Source organism: Schistocerca cancellata, chromosome 8 (genome assembly GCF_023864275.1).
Source record: "Schistocerca cancellata isolate TAMUIC-IGC-003103 chromosome 8, iqSchCanc2.1, whole genome shotgun sequence".
Lineage (NCBI taxonomy): Eukaryota > Metazoa > Arthropoda > Insecta > Orthoptera > Acrididae > Schistocerca > Schistocerca cancellata.
The window spans coordinates 189826486-189844934 of NC_064633.1; positions in this window are offsets into that span (position 1 = coordinate 189826486).

Consider the following 18449-nt stretch of genomic DNA (forward strand, 5'->3'; position numbering starts at 1 on the left):
ACACACCTGTGCAAAACTTTATCGGATTTCCACTGTGGTTTCCATTTCGCGACCGATCATTCCTTACTTTGCGAATAACCCTCGTAGTAAGCAGTCATTCAGGATCCACATAAGTGGTAGCAGAGAGGCAGTGTGAGGCAATAATGTGGTGCAGTTATCACACCACATCGTTACAAGAAAAAGGCAGCACTAACATTGTCTCAAACAGCGAGCTTCGTGCAGTTGTTAGATTTCTGCACACTTAGATACTGAAGCTGCAGAGGTCCACCACCGTCTGTCTTATAAGTATGGGCCTGACATTATGAACGGGAGTATAGCCAGACGACAGCGCAGGATATTCACTGAAGGCCGAACGTCGTGCACTACCAACTGTATCCCTGTAATGGCCGACGTCTGCTGCTGATGCCAAACCTCATGGAAAACGTGCAGAATGTAATTTCGCAGTACCGAAAAAATTCAAGGGGATATCTATCGCAGCTGCGTGAAATCGTGGACATTCAACATGGTTTTCATAAAGCCCTTCCAGGATGGGTGCCAAGGCAAGTGACTTTTGAACACGAAGTCAAACGTCTGGTTGTAGCACTGACTTACCTCCAGTGGTATTAAAATAAAGGTGACGAGCTTCTCACTCGTATTGTCACCAGAATGAAACATGCTACACCAGAAACAACAATCCTCGATTTGGCGCCACAGTTAATCTGTGAAAACCAAATTTAAGTAGGCAAACTCTATGAACGGAAAAAAATAGAAGCAAAATAAAATAAAAATTCAGTCTCTTACTCGATCGGCATGTTATCATCTTGATCTTCAACCTCAAGAGCCCGATACTACAGAGTCAATAAAAGGCATTCAGACGTGGATTGGTGTATCGTGACACTGCATTTGTGCCGGACAGTGCGCAATACAAAGCGATCCACATCGCATGGAATGTGTTGTTTGAGTTTTGAATGGTAGATCTTCGACCATTTATTCTCCCTATTGTTCCGATCATGAGCTGTGTGACTTTCACCTCTTCCTTGGAATGAAAACGTATCCGCAGCACGGAGACGTTCTGGCTCCACATAGTGGCAGACTCCTAACTTTCTTACTCATATTTCGCAGTAAATTTCTTTTAAAGCAGCCCCTGCAAATAATTTTTGTCATGTAGCCACTCTCTCTGTTTCGGGATACAGACTACTATGAATTAATTTCGTCCAGTCTAGAGTCACTTCTTTTATCTTGTTCTTTGCATCTTCACTGGCATGTGAAATTGTTCATTAACTGCCCCATCATATTTACTTACCACTGCATGTATTGCCGTATTTATAGACTCGCATGTAATGGCGGATTCAAAATCCTGCCAAACAAATTGCATCTAATGGTGCACAAAGAAGCCAACTAGTCTGAGGTACTTCTATGGCTTACTAGAACTGAACTGTGTGTTCATCGTCCCCTTAACGGGAAAGAACGGGCACAAGATGGAAGACACAGTTTTCATTTTGGCCTATATAGTCTTAAGCTGAAGTCATTCGTTGGTATTCCTTTCAACAATCGCTCCAAAATTACCCATCTAACTCCTAACTACGATGGAGAGAGGAACTAAAGATATATTGTACCCCTATATCACTGCTGTACGTATGAGAGCGCACCACTATAATTATTGCAACAATAACACTGATCGTTGCGTTGAGAAATAAACAAAGAGTGCTGAAGCAGCTATTTATTAATTATTGATGTATTTGTTTATAACCTGTTAGAACTTGCACTGCATTTACACCTCGCACAATTCCGGCAAACCTCTCTTCATAAGGTAATATTGCCCATGAGAATGCTGAGACTATCGTCCCAACAGTCCTAGGAGCATATCGAGCGTTCTCGAATGCACAGCTGTCATAACCACATTTGTACCTTCATTGAATTCGGATGATAAAATTGAAGCGCTGATAGCATTATGGTGTCTCAATTTTATAAACCCGAAGTTACCTCGCTATTTTTGGCGTGTTAGTTCTGTTTACCAGGCATTAAGATGACCTTGCCCTCCAGTGGGCGTAGCGGTCTCCCAGTTTGAGCTCATAGTAATCTTACTATGTGCTTTGAGTGACGTATTTATTTAACATGCGCTAGAATTAAATGGACTTAGTGACACACGTAACTATGATATTATAATCACTTTGTACCTAAAATATCTCACGCACAATTATATGAATTTTCAAGGAGCGTTTGTGTCGAGACGTGTGGTGAGCTAATACTCATGCAGTTAACCCTTAGTTTGCCGGTAATTAATCCTTGTAAAACTGAATAAACTAGTTCATCAAGTCACATTGTGTTAGATATATGGAATGTGATATAACTTTCAAAATGACGGAGCACAGCAATCAGTCATCCTTTCCTTTCAGGCTTTATTAAAACAAATCTAGATTTCGGCTAGTAACTACCCATTAACAGTGCATTATTGTAGAGTTTTAATACATGTCCTAGTACGTCAGTCTCGTGTTGTCAGGTTCCTGTTACAGTTCATTCAAGACTTTTGAGTCTTGACATTAATTAACATTCTATTTCTTAGTGGTATTCAAGAAACTGTACTTGAAAACTAGGTTTTTTTAAGTTAAAAATTTTTTTGGAGTCCACAAGTTGTTAAACAGAAATTCGTCCATGCAATTTAAGGAGTTGTTGAGAAAGTGATTTTAGGTTATACATAAATCTTTGCAACCTGTCAGACATTTTATATTGGGAAAAATGATCAAAACATTTGCTGCTGCTTATTGAACTGCTTTCTGAGGTACTGACAGCTGTAAATATGAGTAATAAATGTCACTTTTGTCTAGTGTAGTACATATGAACATCATTATTGTTCTCAAATTGTAATGGATTATTTATCACGAATTTCAATCGCGAATATATGTACTGTGATGGTGCAGTTAAAAAGCTCAACTCCTTGAAGAGACCCCTACATGACAATCGATGGTGAAGATCACATACTATTCTTACTGCTCGGTTTTGTACAATCAGCACTTTATAAGTCACGAGGTTAATTCCTTAATATTCCAAGACTGAGAATCAGACGAACAGCAAAAATAGGTGAACCTCATTAGCATGTTCTTACGAATTTAATAGTTGCACCTGTGGTCTAGGATAGCGTCTTTGACTAGTAACCAAAACGTCCTGGATCTCGGGTTAGAACATCGCCCCTACTTGAATTCTGTTAAAATTCATCAGCAATGGTGTCCGAGGACTTGTTGAAGAGGACGGAGGTGCTGACAGAGGTTGAGGGCACTCTCGTGCCCTTGGGGTGGTAGACTGCCCTAAAAGACGGAAGAATCAGCAATGAACAACGGCTTGAGGATGGAGAAGGCAATGGGAATCACTGCTTTAGAAGCACATAAAGTGTCTCCAGAGGATATTCGGCCTGTAACAGAAAAACGGTCGTGATGATCCCTCCATCCGCCAAACATCCAGGTCTAGTTCTCCACTCGAGCCATCGAGAGGGACTACCAAGAGGGACTTACGAGTAAGGTGACCAAGATAAAAGACTGAATAACCAACGAAAAGGTGAAGTTCTGCAAGTCGAGGCGTGGAAGCCAGAAAATCTGAAAAGTAAAATTCTAAGGCTCAATCTAGATACAGTAGGGAACTGGAAACAAGACAATGATTACTGGTAAGACGTGTATAATGTAATATCAACAGAAACAGAAAATGGTGCAACAAGAATGGGATTCGTAACGAATAGGAAGGTAGGGCAAAGACTGAGTTACTGTGAACAATACAGGAATAGGGTTATTCAAAGCAGAATCGACCGTAAACCAGCACCGACAAAATGCCGACGTTGGAAGCAGAGAATGAATAGAGACAACAAAGCACATGAGCATGTTGTTGTTGTTGTTATGGTCTTCAGTCCTGAGACTGGTTTGATGCAGCTCTCCATGCTAAGCTATCCTGTGCAAGCTCCTTCATCTCCCAGTACCTACAGCAACCTACATCCTTCTGAATCTGTTTAGTGTATTCATCTCTTGGTCTCCCTCTACAATTTTTACCCTCCACGCTGCCCTCCAATGCTAAATTTGTGATTCCTTGATGCCTCAGAACATGTCCTACCAACCGATCCCTTCTTCTAGTCAAGTTGTGCCACAAACGTTCCTTCTCCCCAATCCTATTCAGCACCTCCTCATTAGTTACGTGATCTACCCACCTAATCTTCAACATTCTTCTGTAGCACCACATTTCGAAAGCTTCTATTCTCTTCTTGTCCAAACTATTTATCGTCCATGTTTCACTTCCATACATGGCTACACTCCATACAAATACTTTCAGAAACGGCTTTCTGACACTTAAATCTATACTCGATGTTAACAAATTTCTCTTTTTCAGAAACGCTTTCCTTGCCATTGCCAGTCTACATTTTATATCTTCTCTACTTGACCATCATCAGTTATTTTGCTCCCCAAATACCAAAACTCCTTTACTACTTTAAGCGTCTCATTTCCCAATCTAATTCCCGCAGCATCACCCGACTTAATTCGACTACATTCCATTATCCTCGTTTTACTTTTTTGATGTTCATCTTATATCCTCCTTTCAAGACACTGTCCTTTCCGTTCAACTGCTCTTCTAAGTCCTTTGCTGTTTCTGACAAAATTACAATGTCATCGGCGAACCTCAAAGTTTTTATTTCTTCTCCCTGGATTTTAATACCTACTCCAAATTTTTTTCTTTTGTTTCATTCACTGCTTGCTCAATATACAGATTGAATAACATCGGAGAGAGGCTACAACCCTGTCTCACTCCCTTCCCAACCACTGCTTCCCTTTCATGCCCCTCGACTCTTATAACTGCCATCTGGTTTCTGTACAAATTGTAAATAGCCTTTCGCTCCCTGTATTTTACCCCTGCCACCTTTAGAATTTCAAAGAGAGTATTCCAGTCAACATTGTCAAAAGCTTTCTCTAAGTCTACAAATGCTAGAAACGTAGGTTTGCCTTTCCTTAATCTTTCTTCTAGATAAGTCGTAAGGTCAGTATTGCCTCACGTGTTCCAACATTTCTACGGAATCCAAACTAATCTTCCCCGAGGTCGGCTTCTACCACTTTTTCCATTCGTCTGTAAAGAATTCGTGTTAGTATTTTGCAGCCGTGGCTTATTAAACTGAAAATTCCGTAGTTCTAATGGAATTTTGTCTACTCCGGGGGCCTTGTTTCGACTCTGGTCTTTCAGTGCTCTGTCAAACTATTCACGCAGTATCGTATCTCCCATTTCATCTTCATCTACATCCTCTTCCATTTCCATAATATTGTCCTCAAGTACATCGCCCTTGTTTAGACCCTCTATATACTCCTTCCACCTTTCCGCTTTCCCTTCTTTGCTTAGAACTGGGTTTCCATCTGAGCTCTTCATATTCATACAAGTGGCTCTCTTTTCTCCAAAGGTCTCTTTAATTTTCCTGTAGGCTGTATCTATCTTACCCCTAGTGAGATAAGCCTCCACATCCTTAAATTTGTCCTCATCAGCATTTGTCCACATGAGCATACTGGACTGGTAATTCAGTACATGAAGGGAGATCAAAGTCCAATCGTCATGGGGGTTGGAATGCGGTTATAGGGGCAGGAGTAGCCGAAAGAGTTACGGGAGAATATGGGCTTGGGACAAGGAATGAGAGAGGGAAAGACTAATTGAGCTCTGCAATAAATTTCAGCTAGTACTAGCGAATACTCACTTCAAGAATAACAAGAGTAGGCGGTATACATAAAATGGCGGGGAGATACGAGGAGATCCTACTTAAATTACATCTTTGGCAGGCAGAGATTCCGAGAGCTTGTAAGACATTCCCAGGAGCATATACAGACTCAGTTCACGATTTTATGGTGATGAAGGGTTGGCTGAAGTTTAAGAAACTGGTCAGAAGGAATCATTTTGCAAAGAAGTGGAGAGATACTCTTGAACTTCTCTGAGGCTATAGGTAGTGCGATGATGAATATCTACGTAGGCAGTTTAGTTGAAGAATGGTGGACGTTTCTAATAAGTGCAATCACCGAAGTTGGATAGAAAAACCTTGGTACAAACAAGACCTTTGCGAAGAACCATGGGTAACAGAGGAAAAACTTCAGGTGATCGACGAAAGAGAAAAGAACTCTTAGAGGAAATTCTGGAATACAGAAATACAAGTCAGTAGGGAATGAAATAAATAGGAAGTGCAGGAAACCTAAGGCGAAATGGCTGTATTAAAAATGCGAAGAAATCGAAAAAATGCTTGTCGGAAGGACTGATTCAGCATACAGAAAAGTCAAAACATTCTTCGGTGAAATGAAAAGCAAGGGAGGTAACATTAAGCGTGCAGTGGGAATTCCAGTGTTAAATACAGAGGAAATAGCGGATAGGTGGAAAGAGGACGTTGGAGCCCTCTATGAGCGGAAGGACTTGGCTGATAATGTGATAGACGAAGAGAGGGCAGAGATAGTGGATCCAGTATTAGAATGAGAACTTAATAGAGCTTTGGATGACTTAAAATGAAATATAGCAGAAGGGACATAGGCAACAGTCCATCGAATTTTCTGATATCGTCGAGGGGCGCGGCAACAAAATGATTATTCACGTTGGTGTATAGAAAGTATTAAATTTGGGACATGCCGTCAGAGTTTCGGAGAAACGTCATTCACATATTTCCGAAGACAGAAAGGACGACATGTGCGAGATTTATCGTACAGTCAGCCTGACATCTCATGTATCCAAGTTGCCGACAGTAATAATGTACACAAGACTGAAAAAGATAACGGAGGATTGATTAGATTACAACCAGTTTGGCTTTAGGAAAGATAAAGGCACCAGAGAGGCAATTCTGGCGTTGGGGTTGGTAAAGGAAGCAAGACTGAAGAAAAATCAAGACACGTTCATAGAATCTGTCAACGTGAAAAAATCCCACGACAATGTAAAATAGTGCAAGATGTTTGAAATACTGAGAAAAATAGTGGTAAGCTATAGAGAAATAAGGTTAATATACAACATGTACGAAAACCAGTAGGGAATAGTAAGACTGGAAGACCATGAATGAAGTGTTCGGATTAAAACAGTGTAAGACAGGGATCTAGTCTTCAGCTCCTCTCTTTAGTATATACATTGCAGAAACAACGATGCAAATAAAAACCTGTTTCAAGAGTGTGATTAAAGTTCAGGGTGACAAGATACCAATGATAAGATTTGCTTATGACGTTGCTGGCCTTATTGAAAGTGAAGAAGTATTACAAGATCTGTTGAATGGAAACAACAGTCTAATGAGCACAGATTATGGATTGAGATAGAATCGAAGGAAGACTAAAGTAACGAGAAATAGCAGAAATTAGAAAAGCGATAACTGGGAATCACTAAGTAGTCGAAGTTAAGGAATTCTTTTACATAGGCAGCAATATGACCCATAGTGGGAGGAGCAAGTAGAAAATAAGTAGAATTGTACAGGCAGATTGGGCGTTCATAGACAGGGGAAGTGTACTACAATCAATTATAGACCTTAATCCGCGGAAGAAATTTCTAGCAATGTACATTTGGAGCACAGCATTGTGTGGAAGTGAATAATGGGTGAAGAATGAACTGTGGGAAAACCGGAATATTAGCGAATTCAAGAATTTGAGATGTTGTTACAGAAAAATGTTGAAAATTAGGTCACTGATGTTGGAAGGGATGAGGAAGGTGTCCACAAAATCGTCAAGAAAAGTAATATATGGTAAACACTGACAAGAAGAAGCGACTCGATGATAGGACATTCGTTGAGCCAATGTAGCTGTAGGTGGTAAAACTTTACTGGAAGACACGGATTGGAATACGTCCAGCAAATAATTGAGGACATAAATTTCAATTGCTACTCTGAGATGAAAAGGATGGCAGTGGAGAAGAATGCTTGGTGGATCGCATCGAACCAATCAGTAGGCTGATGAATAAAAAATGTGCTTATCTTCAACATGCGATGTGTGGTGACTGCCTAGGTTTTAATTTATTCAGCTTCTGTTGGGTCTCATCATCGTGATGACTTTGTCACCGAAACAAATCTACGTTCGTGCAGATCCGACAAGAGTGGGACGAAGAGTGTGAGGTGGAATTCTGTCCTCAGGGCATAGACGGCTGAAACATGTTATGTGCTAATACGTAACAACTAATTTGTTTCTTGGTGCTTTTCTTTCACTGCAATCGCGGAATGTTATTTACGCGATACGCTAGGTTGGGGTCGAACATATCGTTACTACACGAACTTCCGTCAAGTATTTTGTTAGTACCTGCCTTTTGTGAAATAAAAATCGTTTTAAATGTTCCGCAGGTCTATACAGCGTGAAGTCGGCGACATTTTCTTCACAGTCTTTGTTCCGGCCATAAACTCTAAATGACTGACAGACTGAGACAAAATACTCTACATAGCATTACGAAACTAGACAGAACCAAAGACTGATATAATTACACTGAACCAGCTGCGTGCCTTCCTTACAATAGTGAAAAATGAATCAGTTGTAGCTTACAAACGTTCTCTGTTTTGTAGTGCACTTTATACACTGTAGTGCACTGTAGACTTATTTATAACTACTAAAAGTGTTGTAGTTTGTTGGCCGTTTGAATGAAGCTGATGTAGCTGCTGGTTTTACTTAAAACCTTTTTTGTATTTACATGCTGTGCAATATATAGTACAGTATAACATTGCATTATGTTCTTTTCGAACCTCATACACGTAGTCTGTCATGCTACAGTTTACTCACGAATCCCCGCGACTACGATATAATGCGGGGGTAAAGCATGTACCGTGACTAACACGTTATTTCGGGATTCTGTTGTATATTAGAAATTGTGTAATGGTAAATTATGCTGTGCGTTGTAGTGCTCCCATACATTCAATGGGCTTTTCTAATTTGTGATCTGTACGGCATACACGCATTGTTACATTCAAATAACATACCATGTAATGCAACAGAGCTTTTATTGTCGAAGTTATAGTTTCATAATCCACTTCGAGATCTACAAAAATTGATAACATTATGGTGCATTTTTTTGTAGTCAAGACAGAAAACGTGACGGAGTCAGGCCCATGGCCACTCAGTATTGGGGAATGATATGTGGTGTACCGTGTGAGCCATTTATTACCAATCAATTGTTCGTATTTCAGAAAGTAGGCGTTGTTATGGACTTCAGTTCCAAGACTGGTTTGATACAGCTCCCCACACCAGTCCATCCTATGCAACCCTCAACTCTCCATTAGCTACTGTACCCTACATATATTTGAACCTACTTACTACTATCAATTCTTGGTCCCCTCTACATTTTTTACCTCCCGCACTTCCCTGCATTACTAAATTAATTATTCTTGAGGCCACAGGATGAGTCCTACAGCCGAACCCTTCATTATATCTCAATATGGGTTTGGCATACACCGTAAAGTCCATTGTCAGTACCTAAAAGGTACTGTTGTAGCATTTCCTACCTCTACATCTACATCCATACTCCGCAAGCCACATGACGGTGTGTAGCGGAGGGTACCCTGAGTACCTCTATCGGTTCTCCCTTCTATTCCTCTCTCGTTTTGTTCGTGGAAAGGAGGATTGTCGGTATGCTTCTGTGTGGGTTCTAATCTCTCTGATTTTATCTTCACGGTCTCTTCGCGAGATATACGTAGGAGGGAGCAATATACTGCTTGACTCCGAAGGTATGTTCTCGAAACATTAATAAAAGCCCGTACCGAGCTACTGAGCGTCTCTCCTGCAGAGTCTTCCACTGGAGTTTATCTATCACCTCCGTAACGCTTTCACGATTACTAAATGATCCTGTAACGAAGCGCGCTGCTCTCCGTTGGATCTTCTCTATCTCTTCTATCAACCCTATCTGGTACGGATCCCACACTGCTGAGCAGTATTCAAGCAGTGGGCGAACAAGCGTACTGTAGCCTACTTCCTTTGTTTTCGGATTGCATTTCCTTAGGATTCTTCCAATGAATCTCAGTCTGACATCTGCTTTACCGACGATCAACTTCATATGATCATTCCATTTTAAATCACTCCTAATGCGTACTCCCAGATAATTTATGGAATTAACTGCTTCCAGTTTCTGACCTGCTATTTTGTATCTAAATGATAAGGGATATATCTTTCTATCTATTCGCAGCACATTACACTTGTCTACATTGAGACTGAATTGCCATTCCCTGCACCATGCGTCAATTCGCTGCAGATCCTCCTGCATTTCAGTACAATTGTCCATTGTTACAACCTCTCGATACACCACAGCATCATCTGCAAAAAGCCTCAGTGAACTTCCGATGTCATCCACAAGGTCATTTATGTATACTGTGAATAGCAACGGTCCTATAACACTCCCCTGCGGCACACCTGAAATCACTCTTACTTTGGAAGACTTCTCTCCATTGAGAATGACATGTTGCGTTCTGTTATCTAGGAACTCTTCAATCCAATCACACAATTGGTCTGATAGTCCATATGCTCTTACTTTGTTCATTAAACGACTGTGGGGAACTGTATCGAACGCCTTGCGGAAGTCAAGAAACACTGCATCTACCTGTGAACTCGTGCCTATGGCCCTCTGAGTCTCGTGGACGAATAGCGCGAGCTGGGTTTCACACAACCGTCTTTTTTGAAACCCATGCTGATTCCTACAGAGTAGATTACTAGTCTCCAGAAAAGTCATTATACTCGAACATAATACGTGTTCCAAAATTCTACAACTTATCAACGTTAGAGATATAGGTCTATAGTTCTGCGCATCTGTTCGACGTCCCTTCTTGAAAACGGGGATGACCTGTGCCCTTTTCCAATCCTTTGGAACGCTACGCTCTTCTAGAGACCTACGGTACACCGCTGCAAGAAGGGGGGCAAGTTCCTTCGCGTACTCTGTGTAAAATCGAACTGGTATCCCATCAGGTCCAGCGGCCTTTCCTCTTTTGAGCGATTTTAATTGTTTTTCTATCCCTCTGTCGTCTATTTCGATATCTGCCATTTTGTCATCTGTGCGACAATCTAGAGAAGGAACTACAGTGCAGTCTTCCTCTGTGAAACAACTTTGGAAAAAGGCATTTAGTATTTCGGCCTTTAGTCTGTCATCCTCTGTTTCAGTACCATTTTGGTCACAGAGTGTCTGGACATTTTGTTTTGATCCACCTACCGCTTTGACATAAGACCATAATTTCTTAGCATTCTCTGCCAAGTCAGTACATAGAAGTTTACTTTCGAATTCATTGAACGCCTCTCGCATAGCCCTCCTCATACTACATTTCGCTTCGCGTAATTTTTGTTTGTCTGCAAGGCTTTGGCTATGTTTATGTTTGCTGTGAAGTTCCCTTTGCTTCCGCAGCAGTTTTCTAACTCGGTTGTTGTACCACGGTGGCTCCTTTCCATCTCTTACGATCTTGCTTGGCACATACTCATCTAACGCATATTGTACGATGGTTTTGAACTTTGTCCACTGATCCTCAACACTACCTGTACTTGAGACACAATTTTTGTGTTGAGCCGTCAGGTACTCTGTAATCTGCTTTTTGTCACTTTTGCTAAACAGAAAAATCGTCCTACCTTTTTTTAATATTTCTATTTACGGCTGAAATCATCGATGCAGTAACCGCCTTATGATCTCTGATTCCCTGTTCTACGTTAACTGTTTCAAATAGTTCGGGTCTGTTTGTCACCAGAAGGTCTAATATGTTATCGCCACGAGTCGGTTCTCTGTTTAACTGCTCGAGGTAGTTTTCAGATAAAGCACTTAAAAAAATTTCACTGGATTCTTTGTCCCTGCCACCCGTTATGAACGTTTGAGTCTCCCAGTCTATATCCGGCAAATTAAAATCTCCACCCAGAACTATAACATGGTGGGGAAATCTACTCGAAATATTTTCCAAATTATTCTTCAGGTGCTCAGCCACAACAGCTGCTGAGCCAGGGGGTCCATAGAGACATCCAATTACCATGTCTGCGCCTGCTTTAACCGTGACCTTCACCCAAATTATTTCACATTTAGGATCTCCGTCAATTTCGTTCGATACTATTGCACTTCTTATCGCTATAAACACGCCTCCACCTTCACTGTCCAGCCTGTCTCTGCGGTATACAGTCCAATCTGAGTTTAGGATTTCATTACTGTTCACGTCTGGTTTCAGCCAACTTTCTGTCCCTAGTACTATATGGGCGTTGTGACCGTTTATTAATGAGAGCAGTTCTGGGACCTTTCTATAGATGCTTCTGCAGTTTACTATTAGCACATTGATATTGTTATTCCCTGTTGCGTTTTGCCTACTCCTACCTTGCCGCGTCTCAGGAGGCGTCTTGTCGGGCCTAGGGAGGGAATTCTCTAACCTAAAAAACCCCCGTCACTTAATACTTGTCTTTATTAATAGCCTCGTTTCGGTAACTACCACCACGACATCAAAACGTAGACATTGCGAAACAAGGTTCAGGGTCGGTATCAACACCAAGAGCCTATGACTGGTCGCGGCATCAATTCAACTATAAGTTGACACCCCTATAGGTTTTCTTGATATTGACACTGAGTCTTGCGTTTCAAGTTTTAAGTTTTGTTCTGATGATGGCAACAGCCGAAACTACGTTATAAGTAAAGACATAACATTAGGCGACCTAGATGGTTTTATTAAAATATTCAATATGACTGTGGATTAATAAATGAAATGTACGGTATGTCCATGAAGCCCCGCTACCATGTCAAAAATTCGTAACTTCGAAAGCATTAGAAACCAAACGTGGTTGTTGTAAAACGTTTAACATGCCTGAAAGCTTTTCCGTTTGCCTTTCGTTGCGGATGAAGCGATATTCCCCACCTCTGGACAATTGAATCGCCACAACATTAGATTTTGGGTCTCTGAAAGTACATACAGACCACGTGAACACATCCGAAACAGACCGAAACTTAATTTTTGGTGTGGCCTAATGCACGGTAGGGTGATAGGTCTATTTTTATTATCAGAGAAAACCATAACGGGAAGAGCTTACTTGGACTTGATCGGACGGTTCCTGCAGATGATAAATGATCTAAGAGCTGCAGCCGTCTATCATGTTTCAGCATGATGGTGCATCCCCACATTGGAGTTCGAGCGTGCAGGATGTGCTGAGTAACATATATCCTGTGAGGTGGATGAGCCCTGATAGTCCCAATGCATGGCTTCCGCGCTTTCCCTGATGTCACGTCATTAGAGTTCTTTCCGTGAAATTAAGTCAAGGATCGTGTGTACACAACACCAGTTAATAACACTAGTAACTTACACGTCCTGCAAAGATCAATGAAGTAGTCAGAACTGCTGACGTTGCGACTCTGAGTTGTACGATGGCAGAACTCGAGCACTGCCTTGCTGTTCTATGAGCGACGAGTGGGGCATGTATTGAAATACTAGCATCACATAAAAAAAAATTGAGAGCTGATAAATGATTTATAACAAACCACGATGCTCTGTCTCTAATAATTTTAAAACTATGATTTTTTGAAGTGGGTTATATGCACACCCCATATTATTTTCACACTACATGATTATTATTATTACTATTATCACTGTTAGTGAGAGCAACAGTAGTAGTAGAAACACTGACACTATTAACTTCATTAGTTTAGTCAGTATTACTTTATCACATTGTCACTACAGACACGGAAATCATTTTAAAACTATTTAAATGAAACTAAATGGTTTCAGAGACCTTTCCAAGTCTCTCACGTCTATTTGTATGTATGAAAACTGAAGCGACGGATGTGTGGCACAAGATATCTCAAAATAACATCTTTTGCAAATACGCCTGACGGCAGTTGCACACGAGATTTTACGTTTTTATTGCTCATTCGTGTTGAAACTTCTTTGTGTGAGTCTACTGATATAACTGAGTAGGTGAAACTTCTTAGTGTTTACTGAAACTTCTTTGTGTTTACTTAAACTGCTGAGTGAAACATGACCTACTGTTTCGTTACTTAGTTTTATCGTTTCAACACTGACGTACAGAATTTTCCCTGACAATGACAACTCAAACTCAACCTATTCATTTATTACCCACTGTGCTGTCACCGCCAGACACCACACTTGTTAGGTGGTAGCCTTTAAATCGGCCGCGGTCTGTTAGTATACGTCGGACCCGCGTGTCGCCACTATCAGTGATTGCAGACAGAGCGCCGCCACACGGCAGGTCTAGAGAGACTTCCTAGCACTCGCCCCAGTTGTACAACCGACTTTGCTAGCGATGGTTCACTGACAAAATACGCTCTCATTTGCCGAGACGATAGTTAGCATAGCCTTCAGCTACGTCATTTGCTACGACCTAGCAAGGCGCCATTACCAGTTACTATTGAGATTATGAATAATGTACCGTCAAGAGCGATGTTCACCATTTATGGATTAAAGTTAAGTATTCCACCAGCAACGTCCGTTTTTTTCTGAAGTCTAATTTCCTTGTCCTGTTCCAGACCTCACGCCAGCCTGCGTGAGCTAAAACGCGTGCCTTTCGGCTTCCTCTAGTAAACCGGTGTTGGCTCTCCTGCCAACCCACAACACCCACAATACACAAGGCCAACGCAATCTGACTGCCCTACAATGACAACATTACTTCAAGTAACTAACACAAAAGAATGGCCCTGAATTGGAAGAAATCCTAACAATAACCCATACTTTTCATAAGTCACACTTACCTCACAGAAAATCTTCATAACACGAACTACAGCAGTTACTGCAAGCAGCAACTACAGCCAGCCAAATAAAGGAATTGTAACTGCTATAAGCTCTGACTACTAGGAGGCATATGGCTAGCAAAAGAAAGATTTTTCTGAAGAGCAAACAATATATTCAGCAGATTTTACATATTCATGTGACATCCAGTTCCAAAAATTATATAGTCGTTAATAATTCCACTACCCAAACATTACCAACTACATCCATCTTCATTTTACAATGCATGTCCTACCTACAATGAGCCGCCACAAAGAACACATGTCCAAGTCGTCCGCTCGCTAGCTGTTAACTGCTAGTCCGTCCAACCACAGAGTTTCTTACTGAGGGCGCAGAGCGCTGTCAGCGATATTAATTACACAGTCTATACCGCTATGGAAGTGAAACATGGACGGTAAATAGTTTGGACAAGAAGAGAATAGAAGCTTTCGAAATGTGGTGCTACAGAAGAATGCTGAAGATTAGATGGGTAGATCACATAACTAATGAGGAGGTATTGAATAGGATTGGGGAGAAGAGAAGTTTGTGGCACAACTTGACCAGAAGAAGGGATCGGTTGGTAGGACATGTTCTGAGGCATCAAGGGATCACCAATTTAGTATTGGAGGGCAGCGTGGAGGGTAAAAATCGTAGGGGGAGACCAAGAGATGAATACACTAAGCAGATTCAGAAGGATGTAGGTTGCAGTAGGTACTGGGAGATGAAGAAGCTTGCACAGGATAGAGTAGCATGGAGAGCTGCATCAAACCAGTCTCAGGACTGAAGACCACAACAACAATACCGCTGCCAACAAACAAACAAATAAACAGGCTACTTACAATGTTAGCTTTCCTAAGCATATTTCAAGTAATCAATATTACTCGAAACCCCTCATAAATAAAGTTTCAAGTGATGAAGGCGTTTCCATGGGGTTACCACTCGCTGAGTCTGGATGCGTACCTTACAAATGAATGACTTCATCAGTCAAATAGAAGATTGAAAATTTGTACCGAGGCTGGGATTCCAACCTAGGTCTGCTGCTCACTAGGTAGATGCGCTAACCACTACGAAACTCCAGCACAGTGGTTCTGCACAACTGCACGGACTAAACTAGAATGCCTCCCTCCTCAATTCAGATTCCCATTTATGCCACAGCCCGCTTGATATTACTCCAATATTAGGAGAAACATTGAGGGACTCTCCAACTGTACCAGGGTAGCATCTCAGCATGGAACTAAATGGGGGATCCTGCCTGTAACACAGGCGTAAGTGATTTTATCAAATGGAACTATATGGTTCCAGAGATCTTTACGAGTCTCAATAAATATTGGCGTATGCACGCTTAAGCGACCAATGAAAATTTGTATCAAGGCCAGAATTCGAACCCGACTCTCCTGTTCACTAAGCAGATGCACTGAACAATAAGCTGCCCTATCACGAATCAGAATTCAGAGGGAAGGCGTGCTAGGGTAGTCCATGCAAAACCATTGTGCCAGGGTGGTGTAGTGGTTAGCGCATCTACTTAGGGGGCAGGAGATCCGGGTACGAATCCTGACACTGGTGTAAATTTTTATTCGGTGCTTCAATCTGCTTATATACATTAATAGTATTTGTCGTATTAAATTGGCTATTTTTTAGACAACTGTGATGCAAAAATGGTACTGTACGCGTGAAACCCTGGTCCAATATACACACATCAAAAATCGTTTTGCATCAACATGGTTCCCACAACTCCTGAAAATAATAGTTGGCTGTGGATATTGTATCACAGACACAGTCCCTTTGACTGTTCAGAGATCTCACTAAACCCGCCCAAAGAATTAAACAACCATGCATGGGCAGCGCCTAGTAGTCAGAGGGGGTTCGACAGCCAATCAGTTCCAGTCATTCCAGCAGGAAGGAGGTAGACGACTCGTTATGCCTGCAGTCCAACCATGCCTAGACAGTCAGTACCGTGGTTTGATCACGTCCACATTGTTACATTGTGCCAGGAAGGGCTCTCAACAAGGAAGGTGTCCAGACGTCTCGGTTTGAGTGAACCAAAGCGATGTTGTTCTGACATGGAGGAGATACAGAGAGAGAGGAACTGTCGATGACGTGCCTCTCTCAGGCCGCCCAAGGGTTACTACGGCAGTGGATGGCGGCTTCCTACGGATTATAGCTCGGAGGAACCCTGACAGCAACGTCACCATATTGAATAATGCTTTTAGTGAATCCACACGACGTCGTGGTATGACTCAAACTGTGCGCAATATGCTGCATGTTGAGCAACTTTACTCCCGACGTCCATGGCGAGATCCATCTTTGCAACCATAACACGATGCAGCGCGGTACAGATGGGCCCAACAATATGCCGAATGGAAAGCTCAGGATTGGCATCACGTTCCCTCCACCGATGAATATCGCATATGCCTTCAACCAGACAATCGTCGGAGACGTGTTTGGAGACAACTCGATCAGGCTCAACGCATTAGATACATTGTCCAGCGAGTGCAGCAAGGTGGTTTCCTGATGTTTGGGGGCGGCATTATGTAGGGTCGACGTACGCCGCTGTCGTGGAAGGCACCGTAACGGCTGTACGATACGTGAATGCTATCCTCCGACCGATAGTGTAAGCATATCGCCAGTATATTGGCAAGGCATTCGTCTTCGTGGACGGCAATACGCGCCCCCAGCGTGCAAATCTTGTGAATGACATTCTTCAGAATAAGGACATCACGTGACTAGAGTGGTCAGCATGTTCTCCAGACTTGAACCCTGTGGAACTTGCCTGGGATAGGGCTGTTTATGGACGACGTGACCCACCAACCACTCTGAGGGATCCACGCCGAATCGCCGTTGAGGACTGGGACAATCTGGACACACACTGCCTTAATGAACTTGTGGATAGTATGCCATGACGAATACAGGCATGCATCAGTGCAAGAGGACGTGCTACTTGGTATTGGAGGTACCGGTGTGTACAGAAATCAGGACCACCACCTCTGAAGGTCTCACTGTATGGTGGTACAACATGCAATGTGTGGTTTTCATGAGCAATAAAAAGGGTGGAAATGATGTTTATGTTGATCTCTGTTGTAATTTTCTGTACAGGTTCCGGAACTTTTGGAACCGAGGTGATGCAAAACATTTTGATGTGTGTACAATAAGGTGACAAAGGTAAAAACATACCGATATGCACATATACTGACAGCGGTGGTATCGCGTAAACAAAGCACAAAGGGACAGTGCATTGGTGAAGATGTCATTTGTTCTCAGGTGATCTCCCTAATGAGTGTGGCCGCACGACGGGAATTAAGAGACTTTGTACACGGAATAGAATTTTGAGTTAGACGCATGGGATCAATGTGGGACGTTTGACCAACGTATCCGTTAGGATAGTAAGGCGAGGCCGGCCGGAGTGGCCGTGCGGTTCTAGGCGCTACAGTCTCGAACCGCGACCGCTATGGTCGCAGGTTCGAATCCTGCCTCGGGCAATGATGTGTGTGATGTCCTTAGGTTGGTTAGGTTTAAGTAGTTTCAAGTTCTAGTGACTGATGACCTCAGAAGTTGAGTCCCATACTGCTCAGAGCCATTTTATCCAGCCAAGGAAGGCGAAATTTGGTGTTAATGTGCTCTGGCAGCAGACTAACGATGCGATTGCCTTTCACGTAATCATCTGCAGCGTCTCTGTTGGACTCATGACCATATCGGTTGGAGCCTAAACGGCTGAAAACCCGTGTCCTGGTCAGATGAGTCCCGACTTCAGTTGGTAAGGGCCGACGGTGGGTTTAGCAGACCCGACGAATCCATCAAGTTGTCAATAAGGTACTGT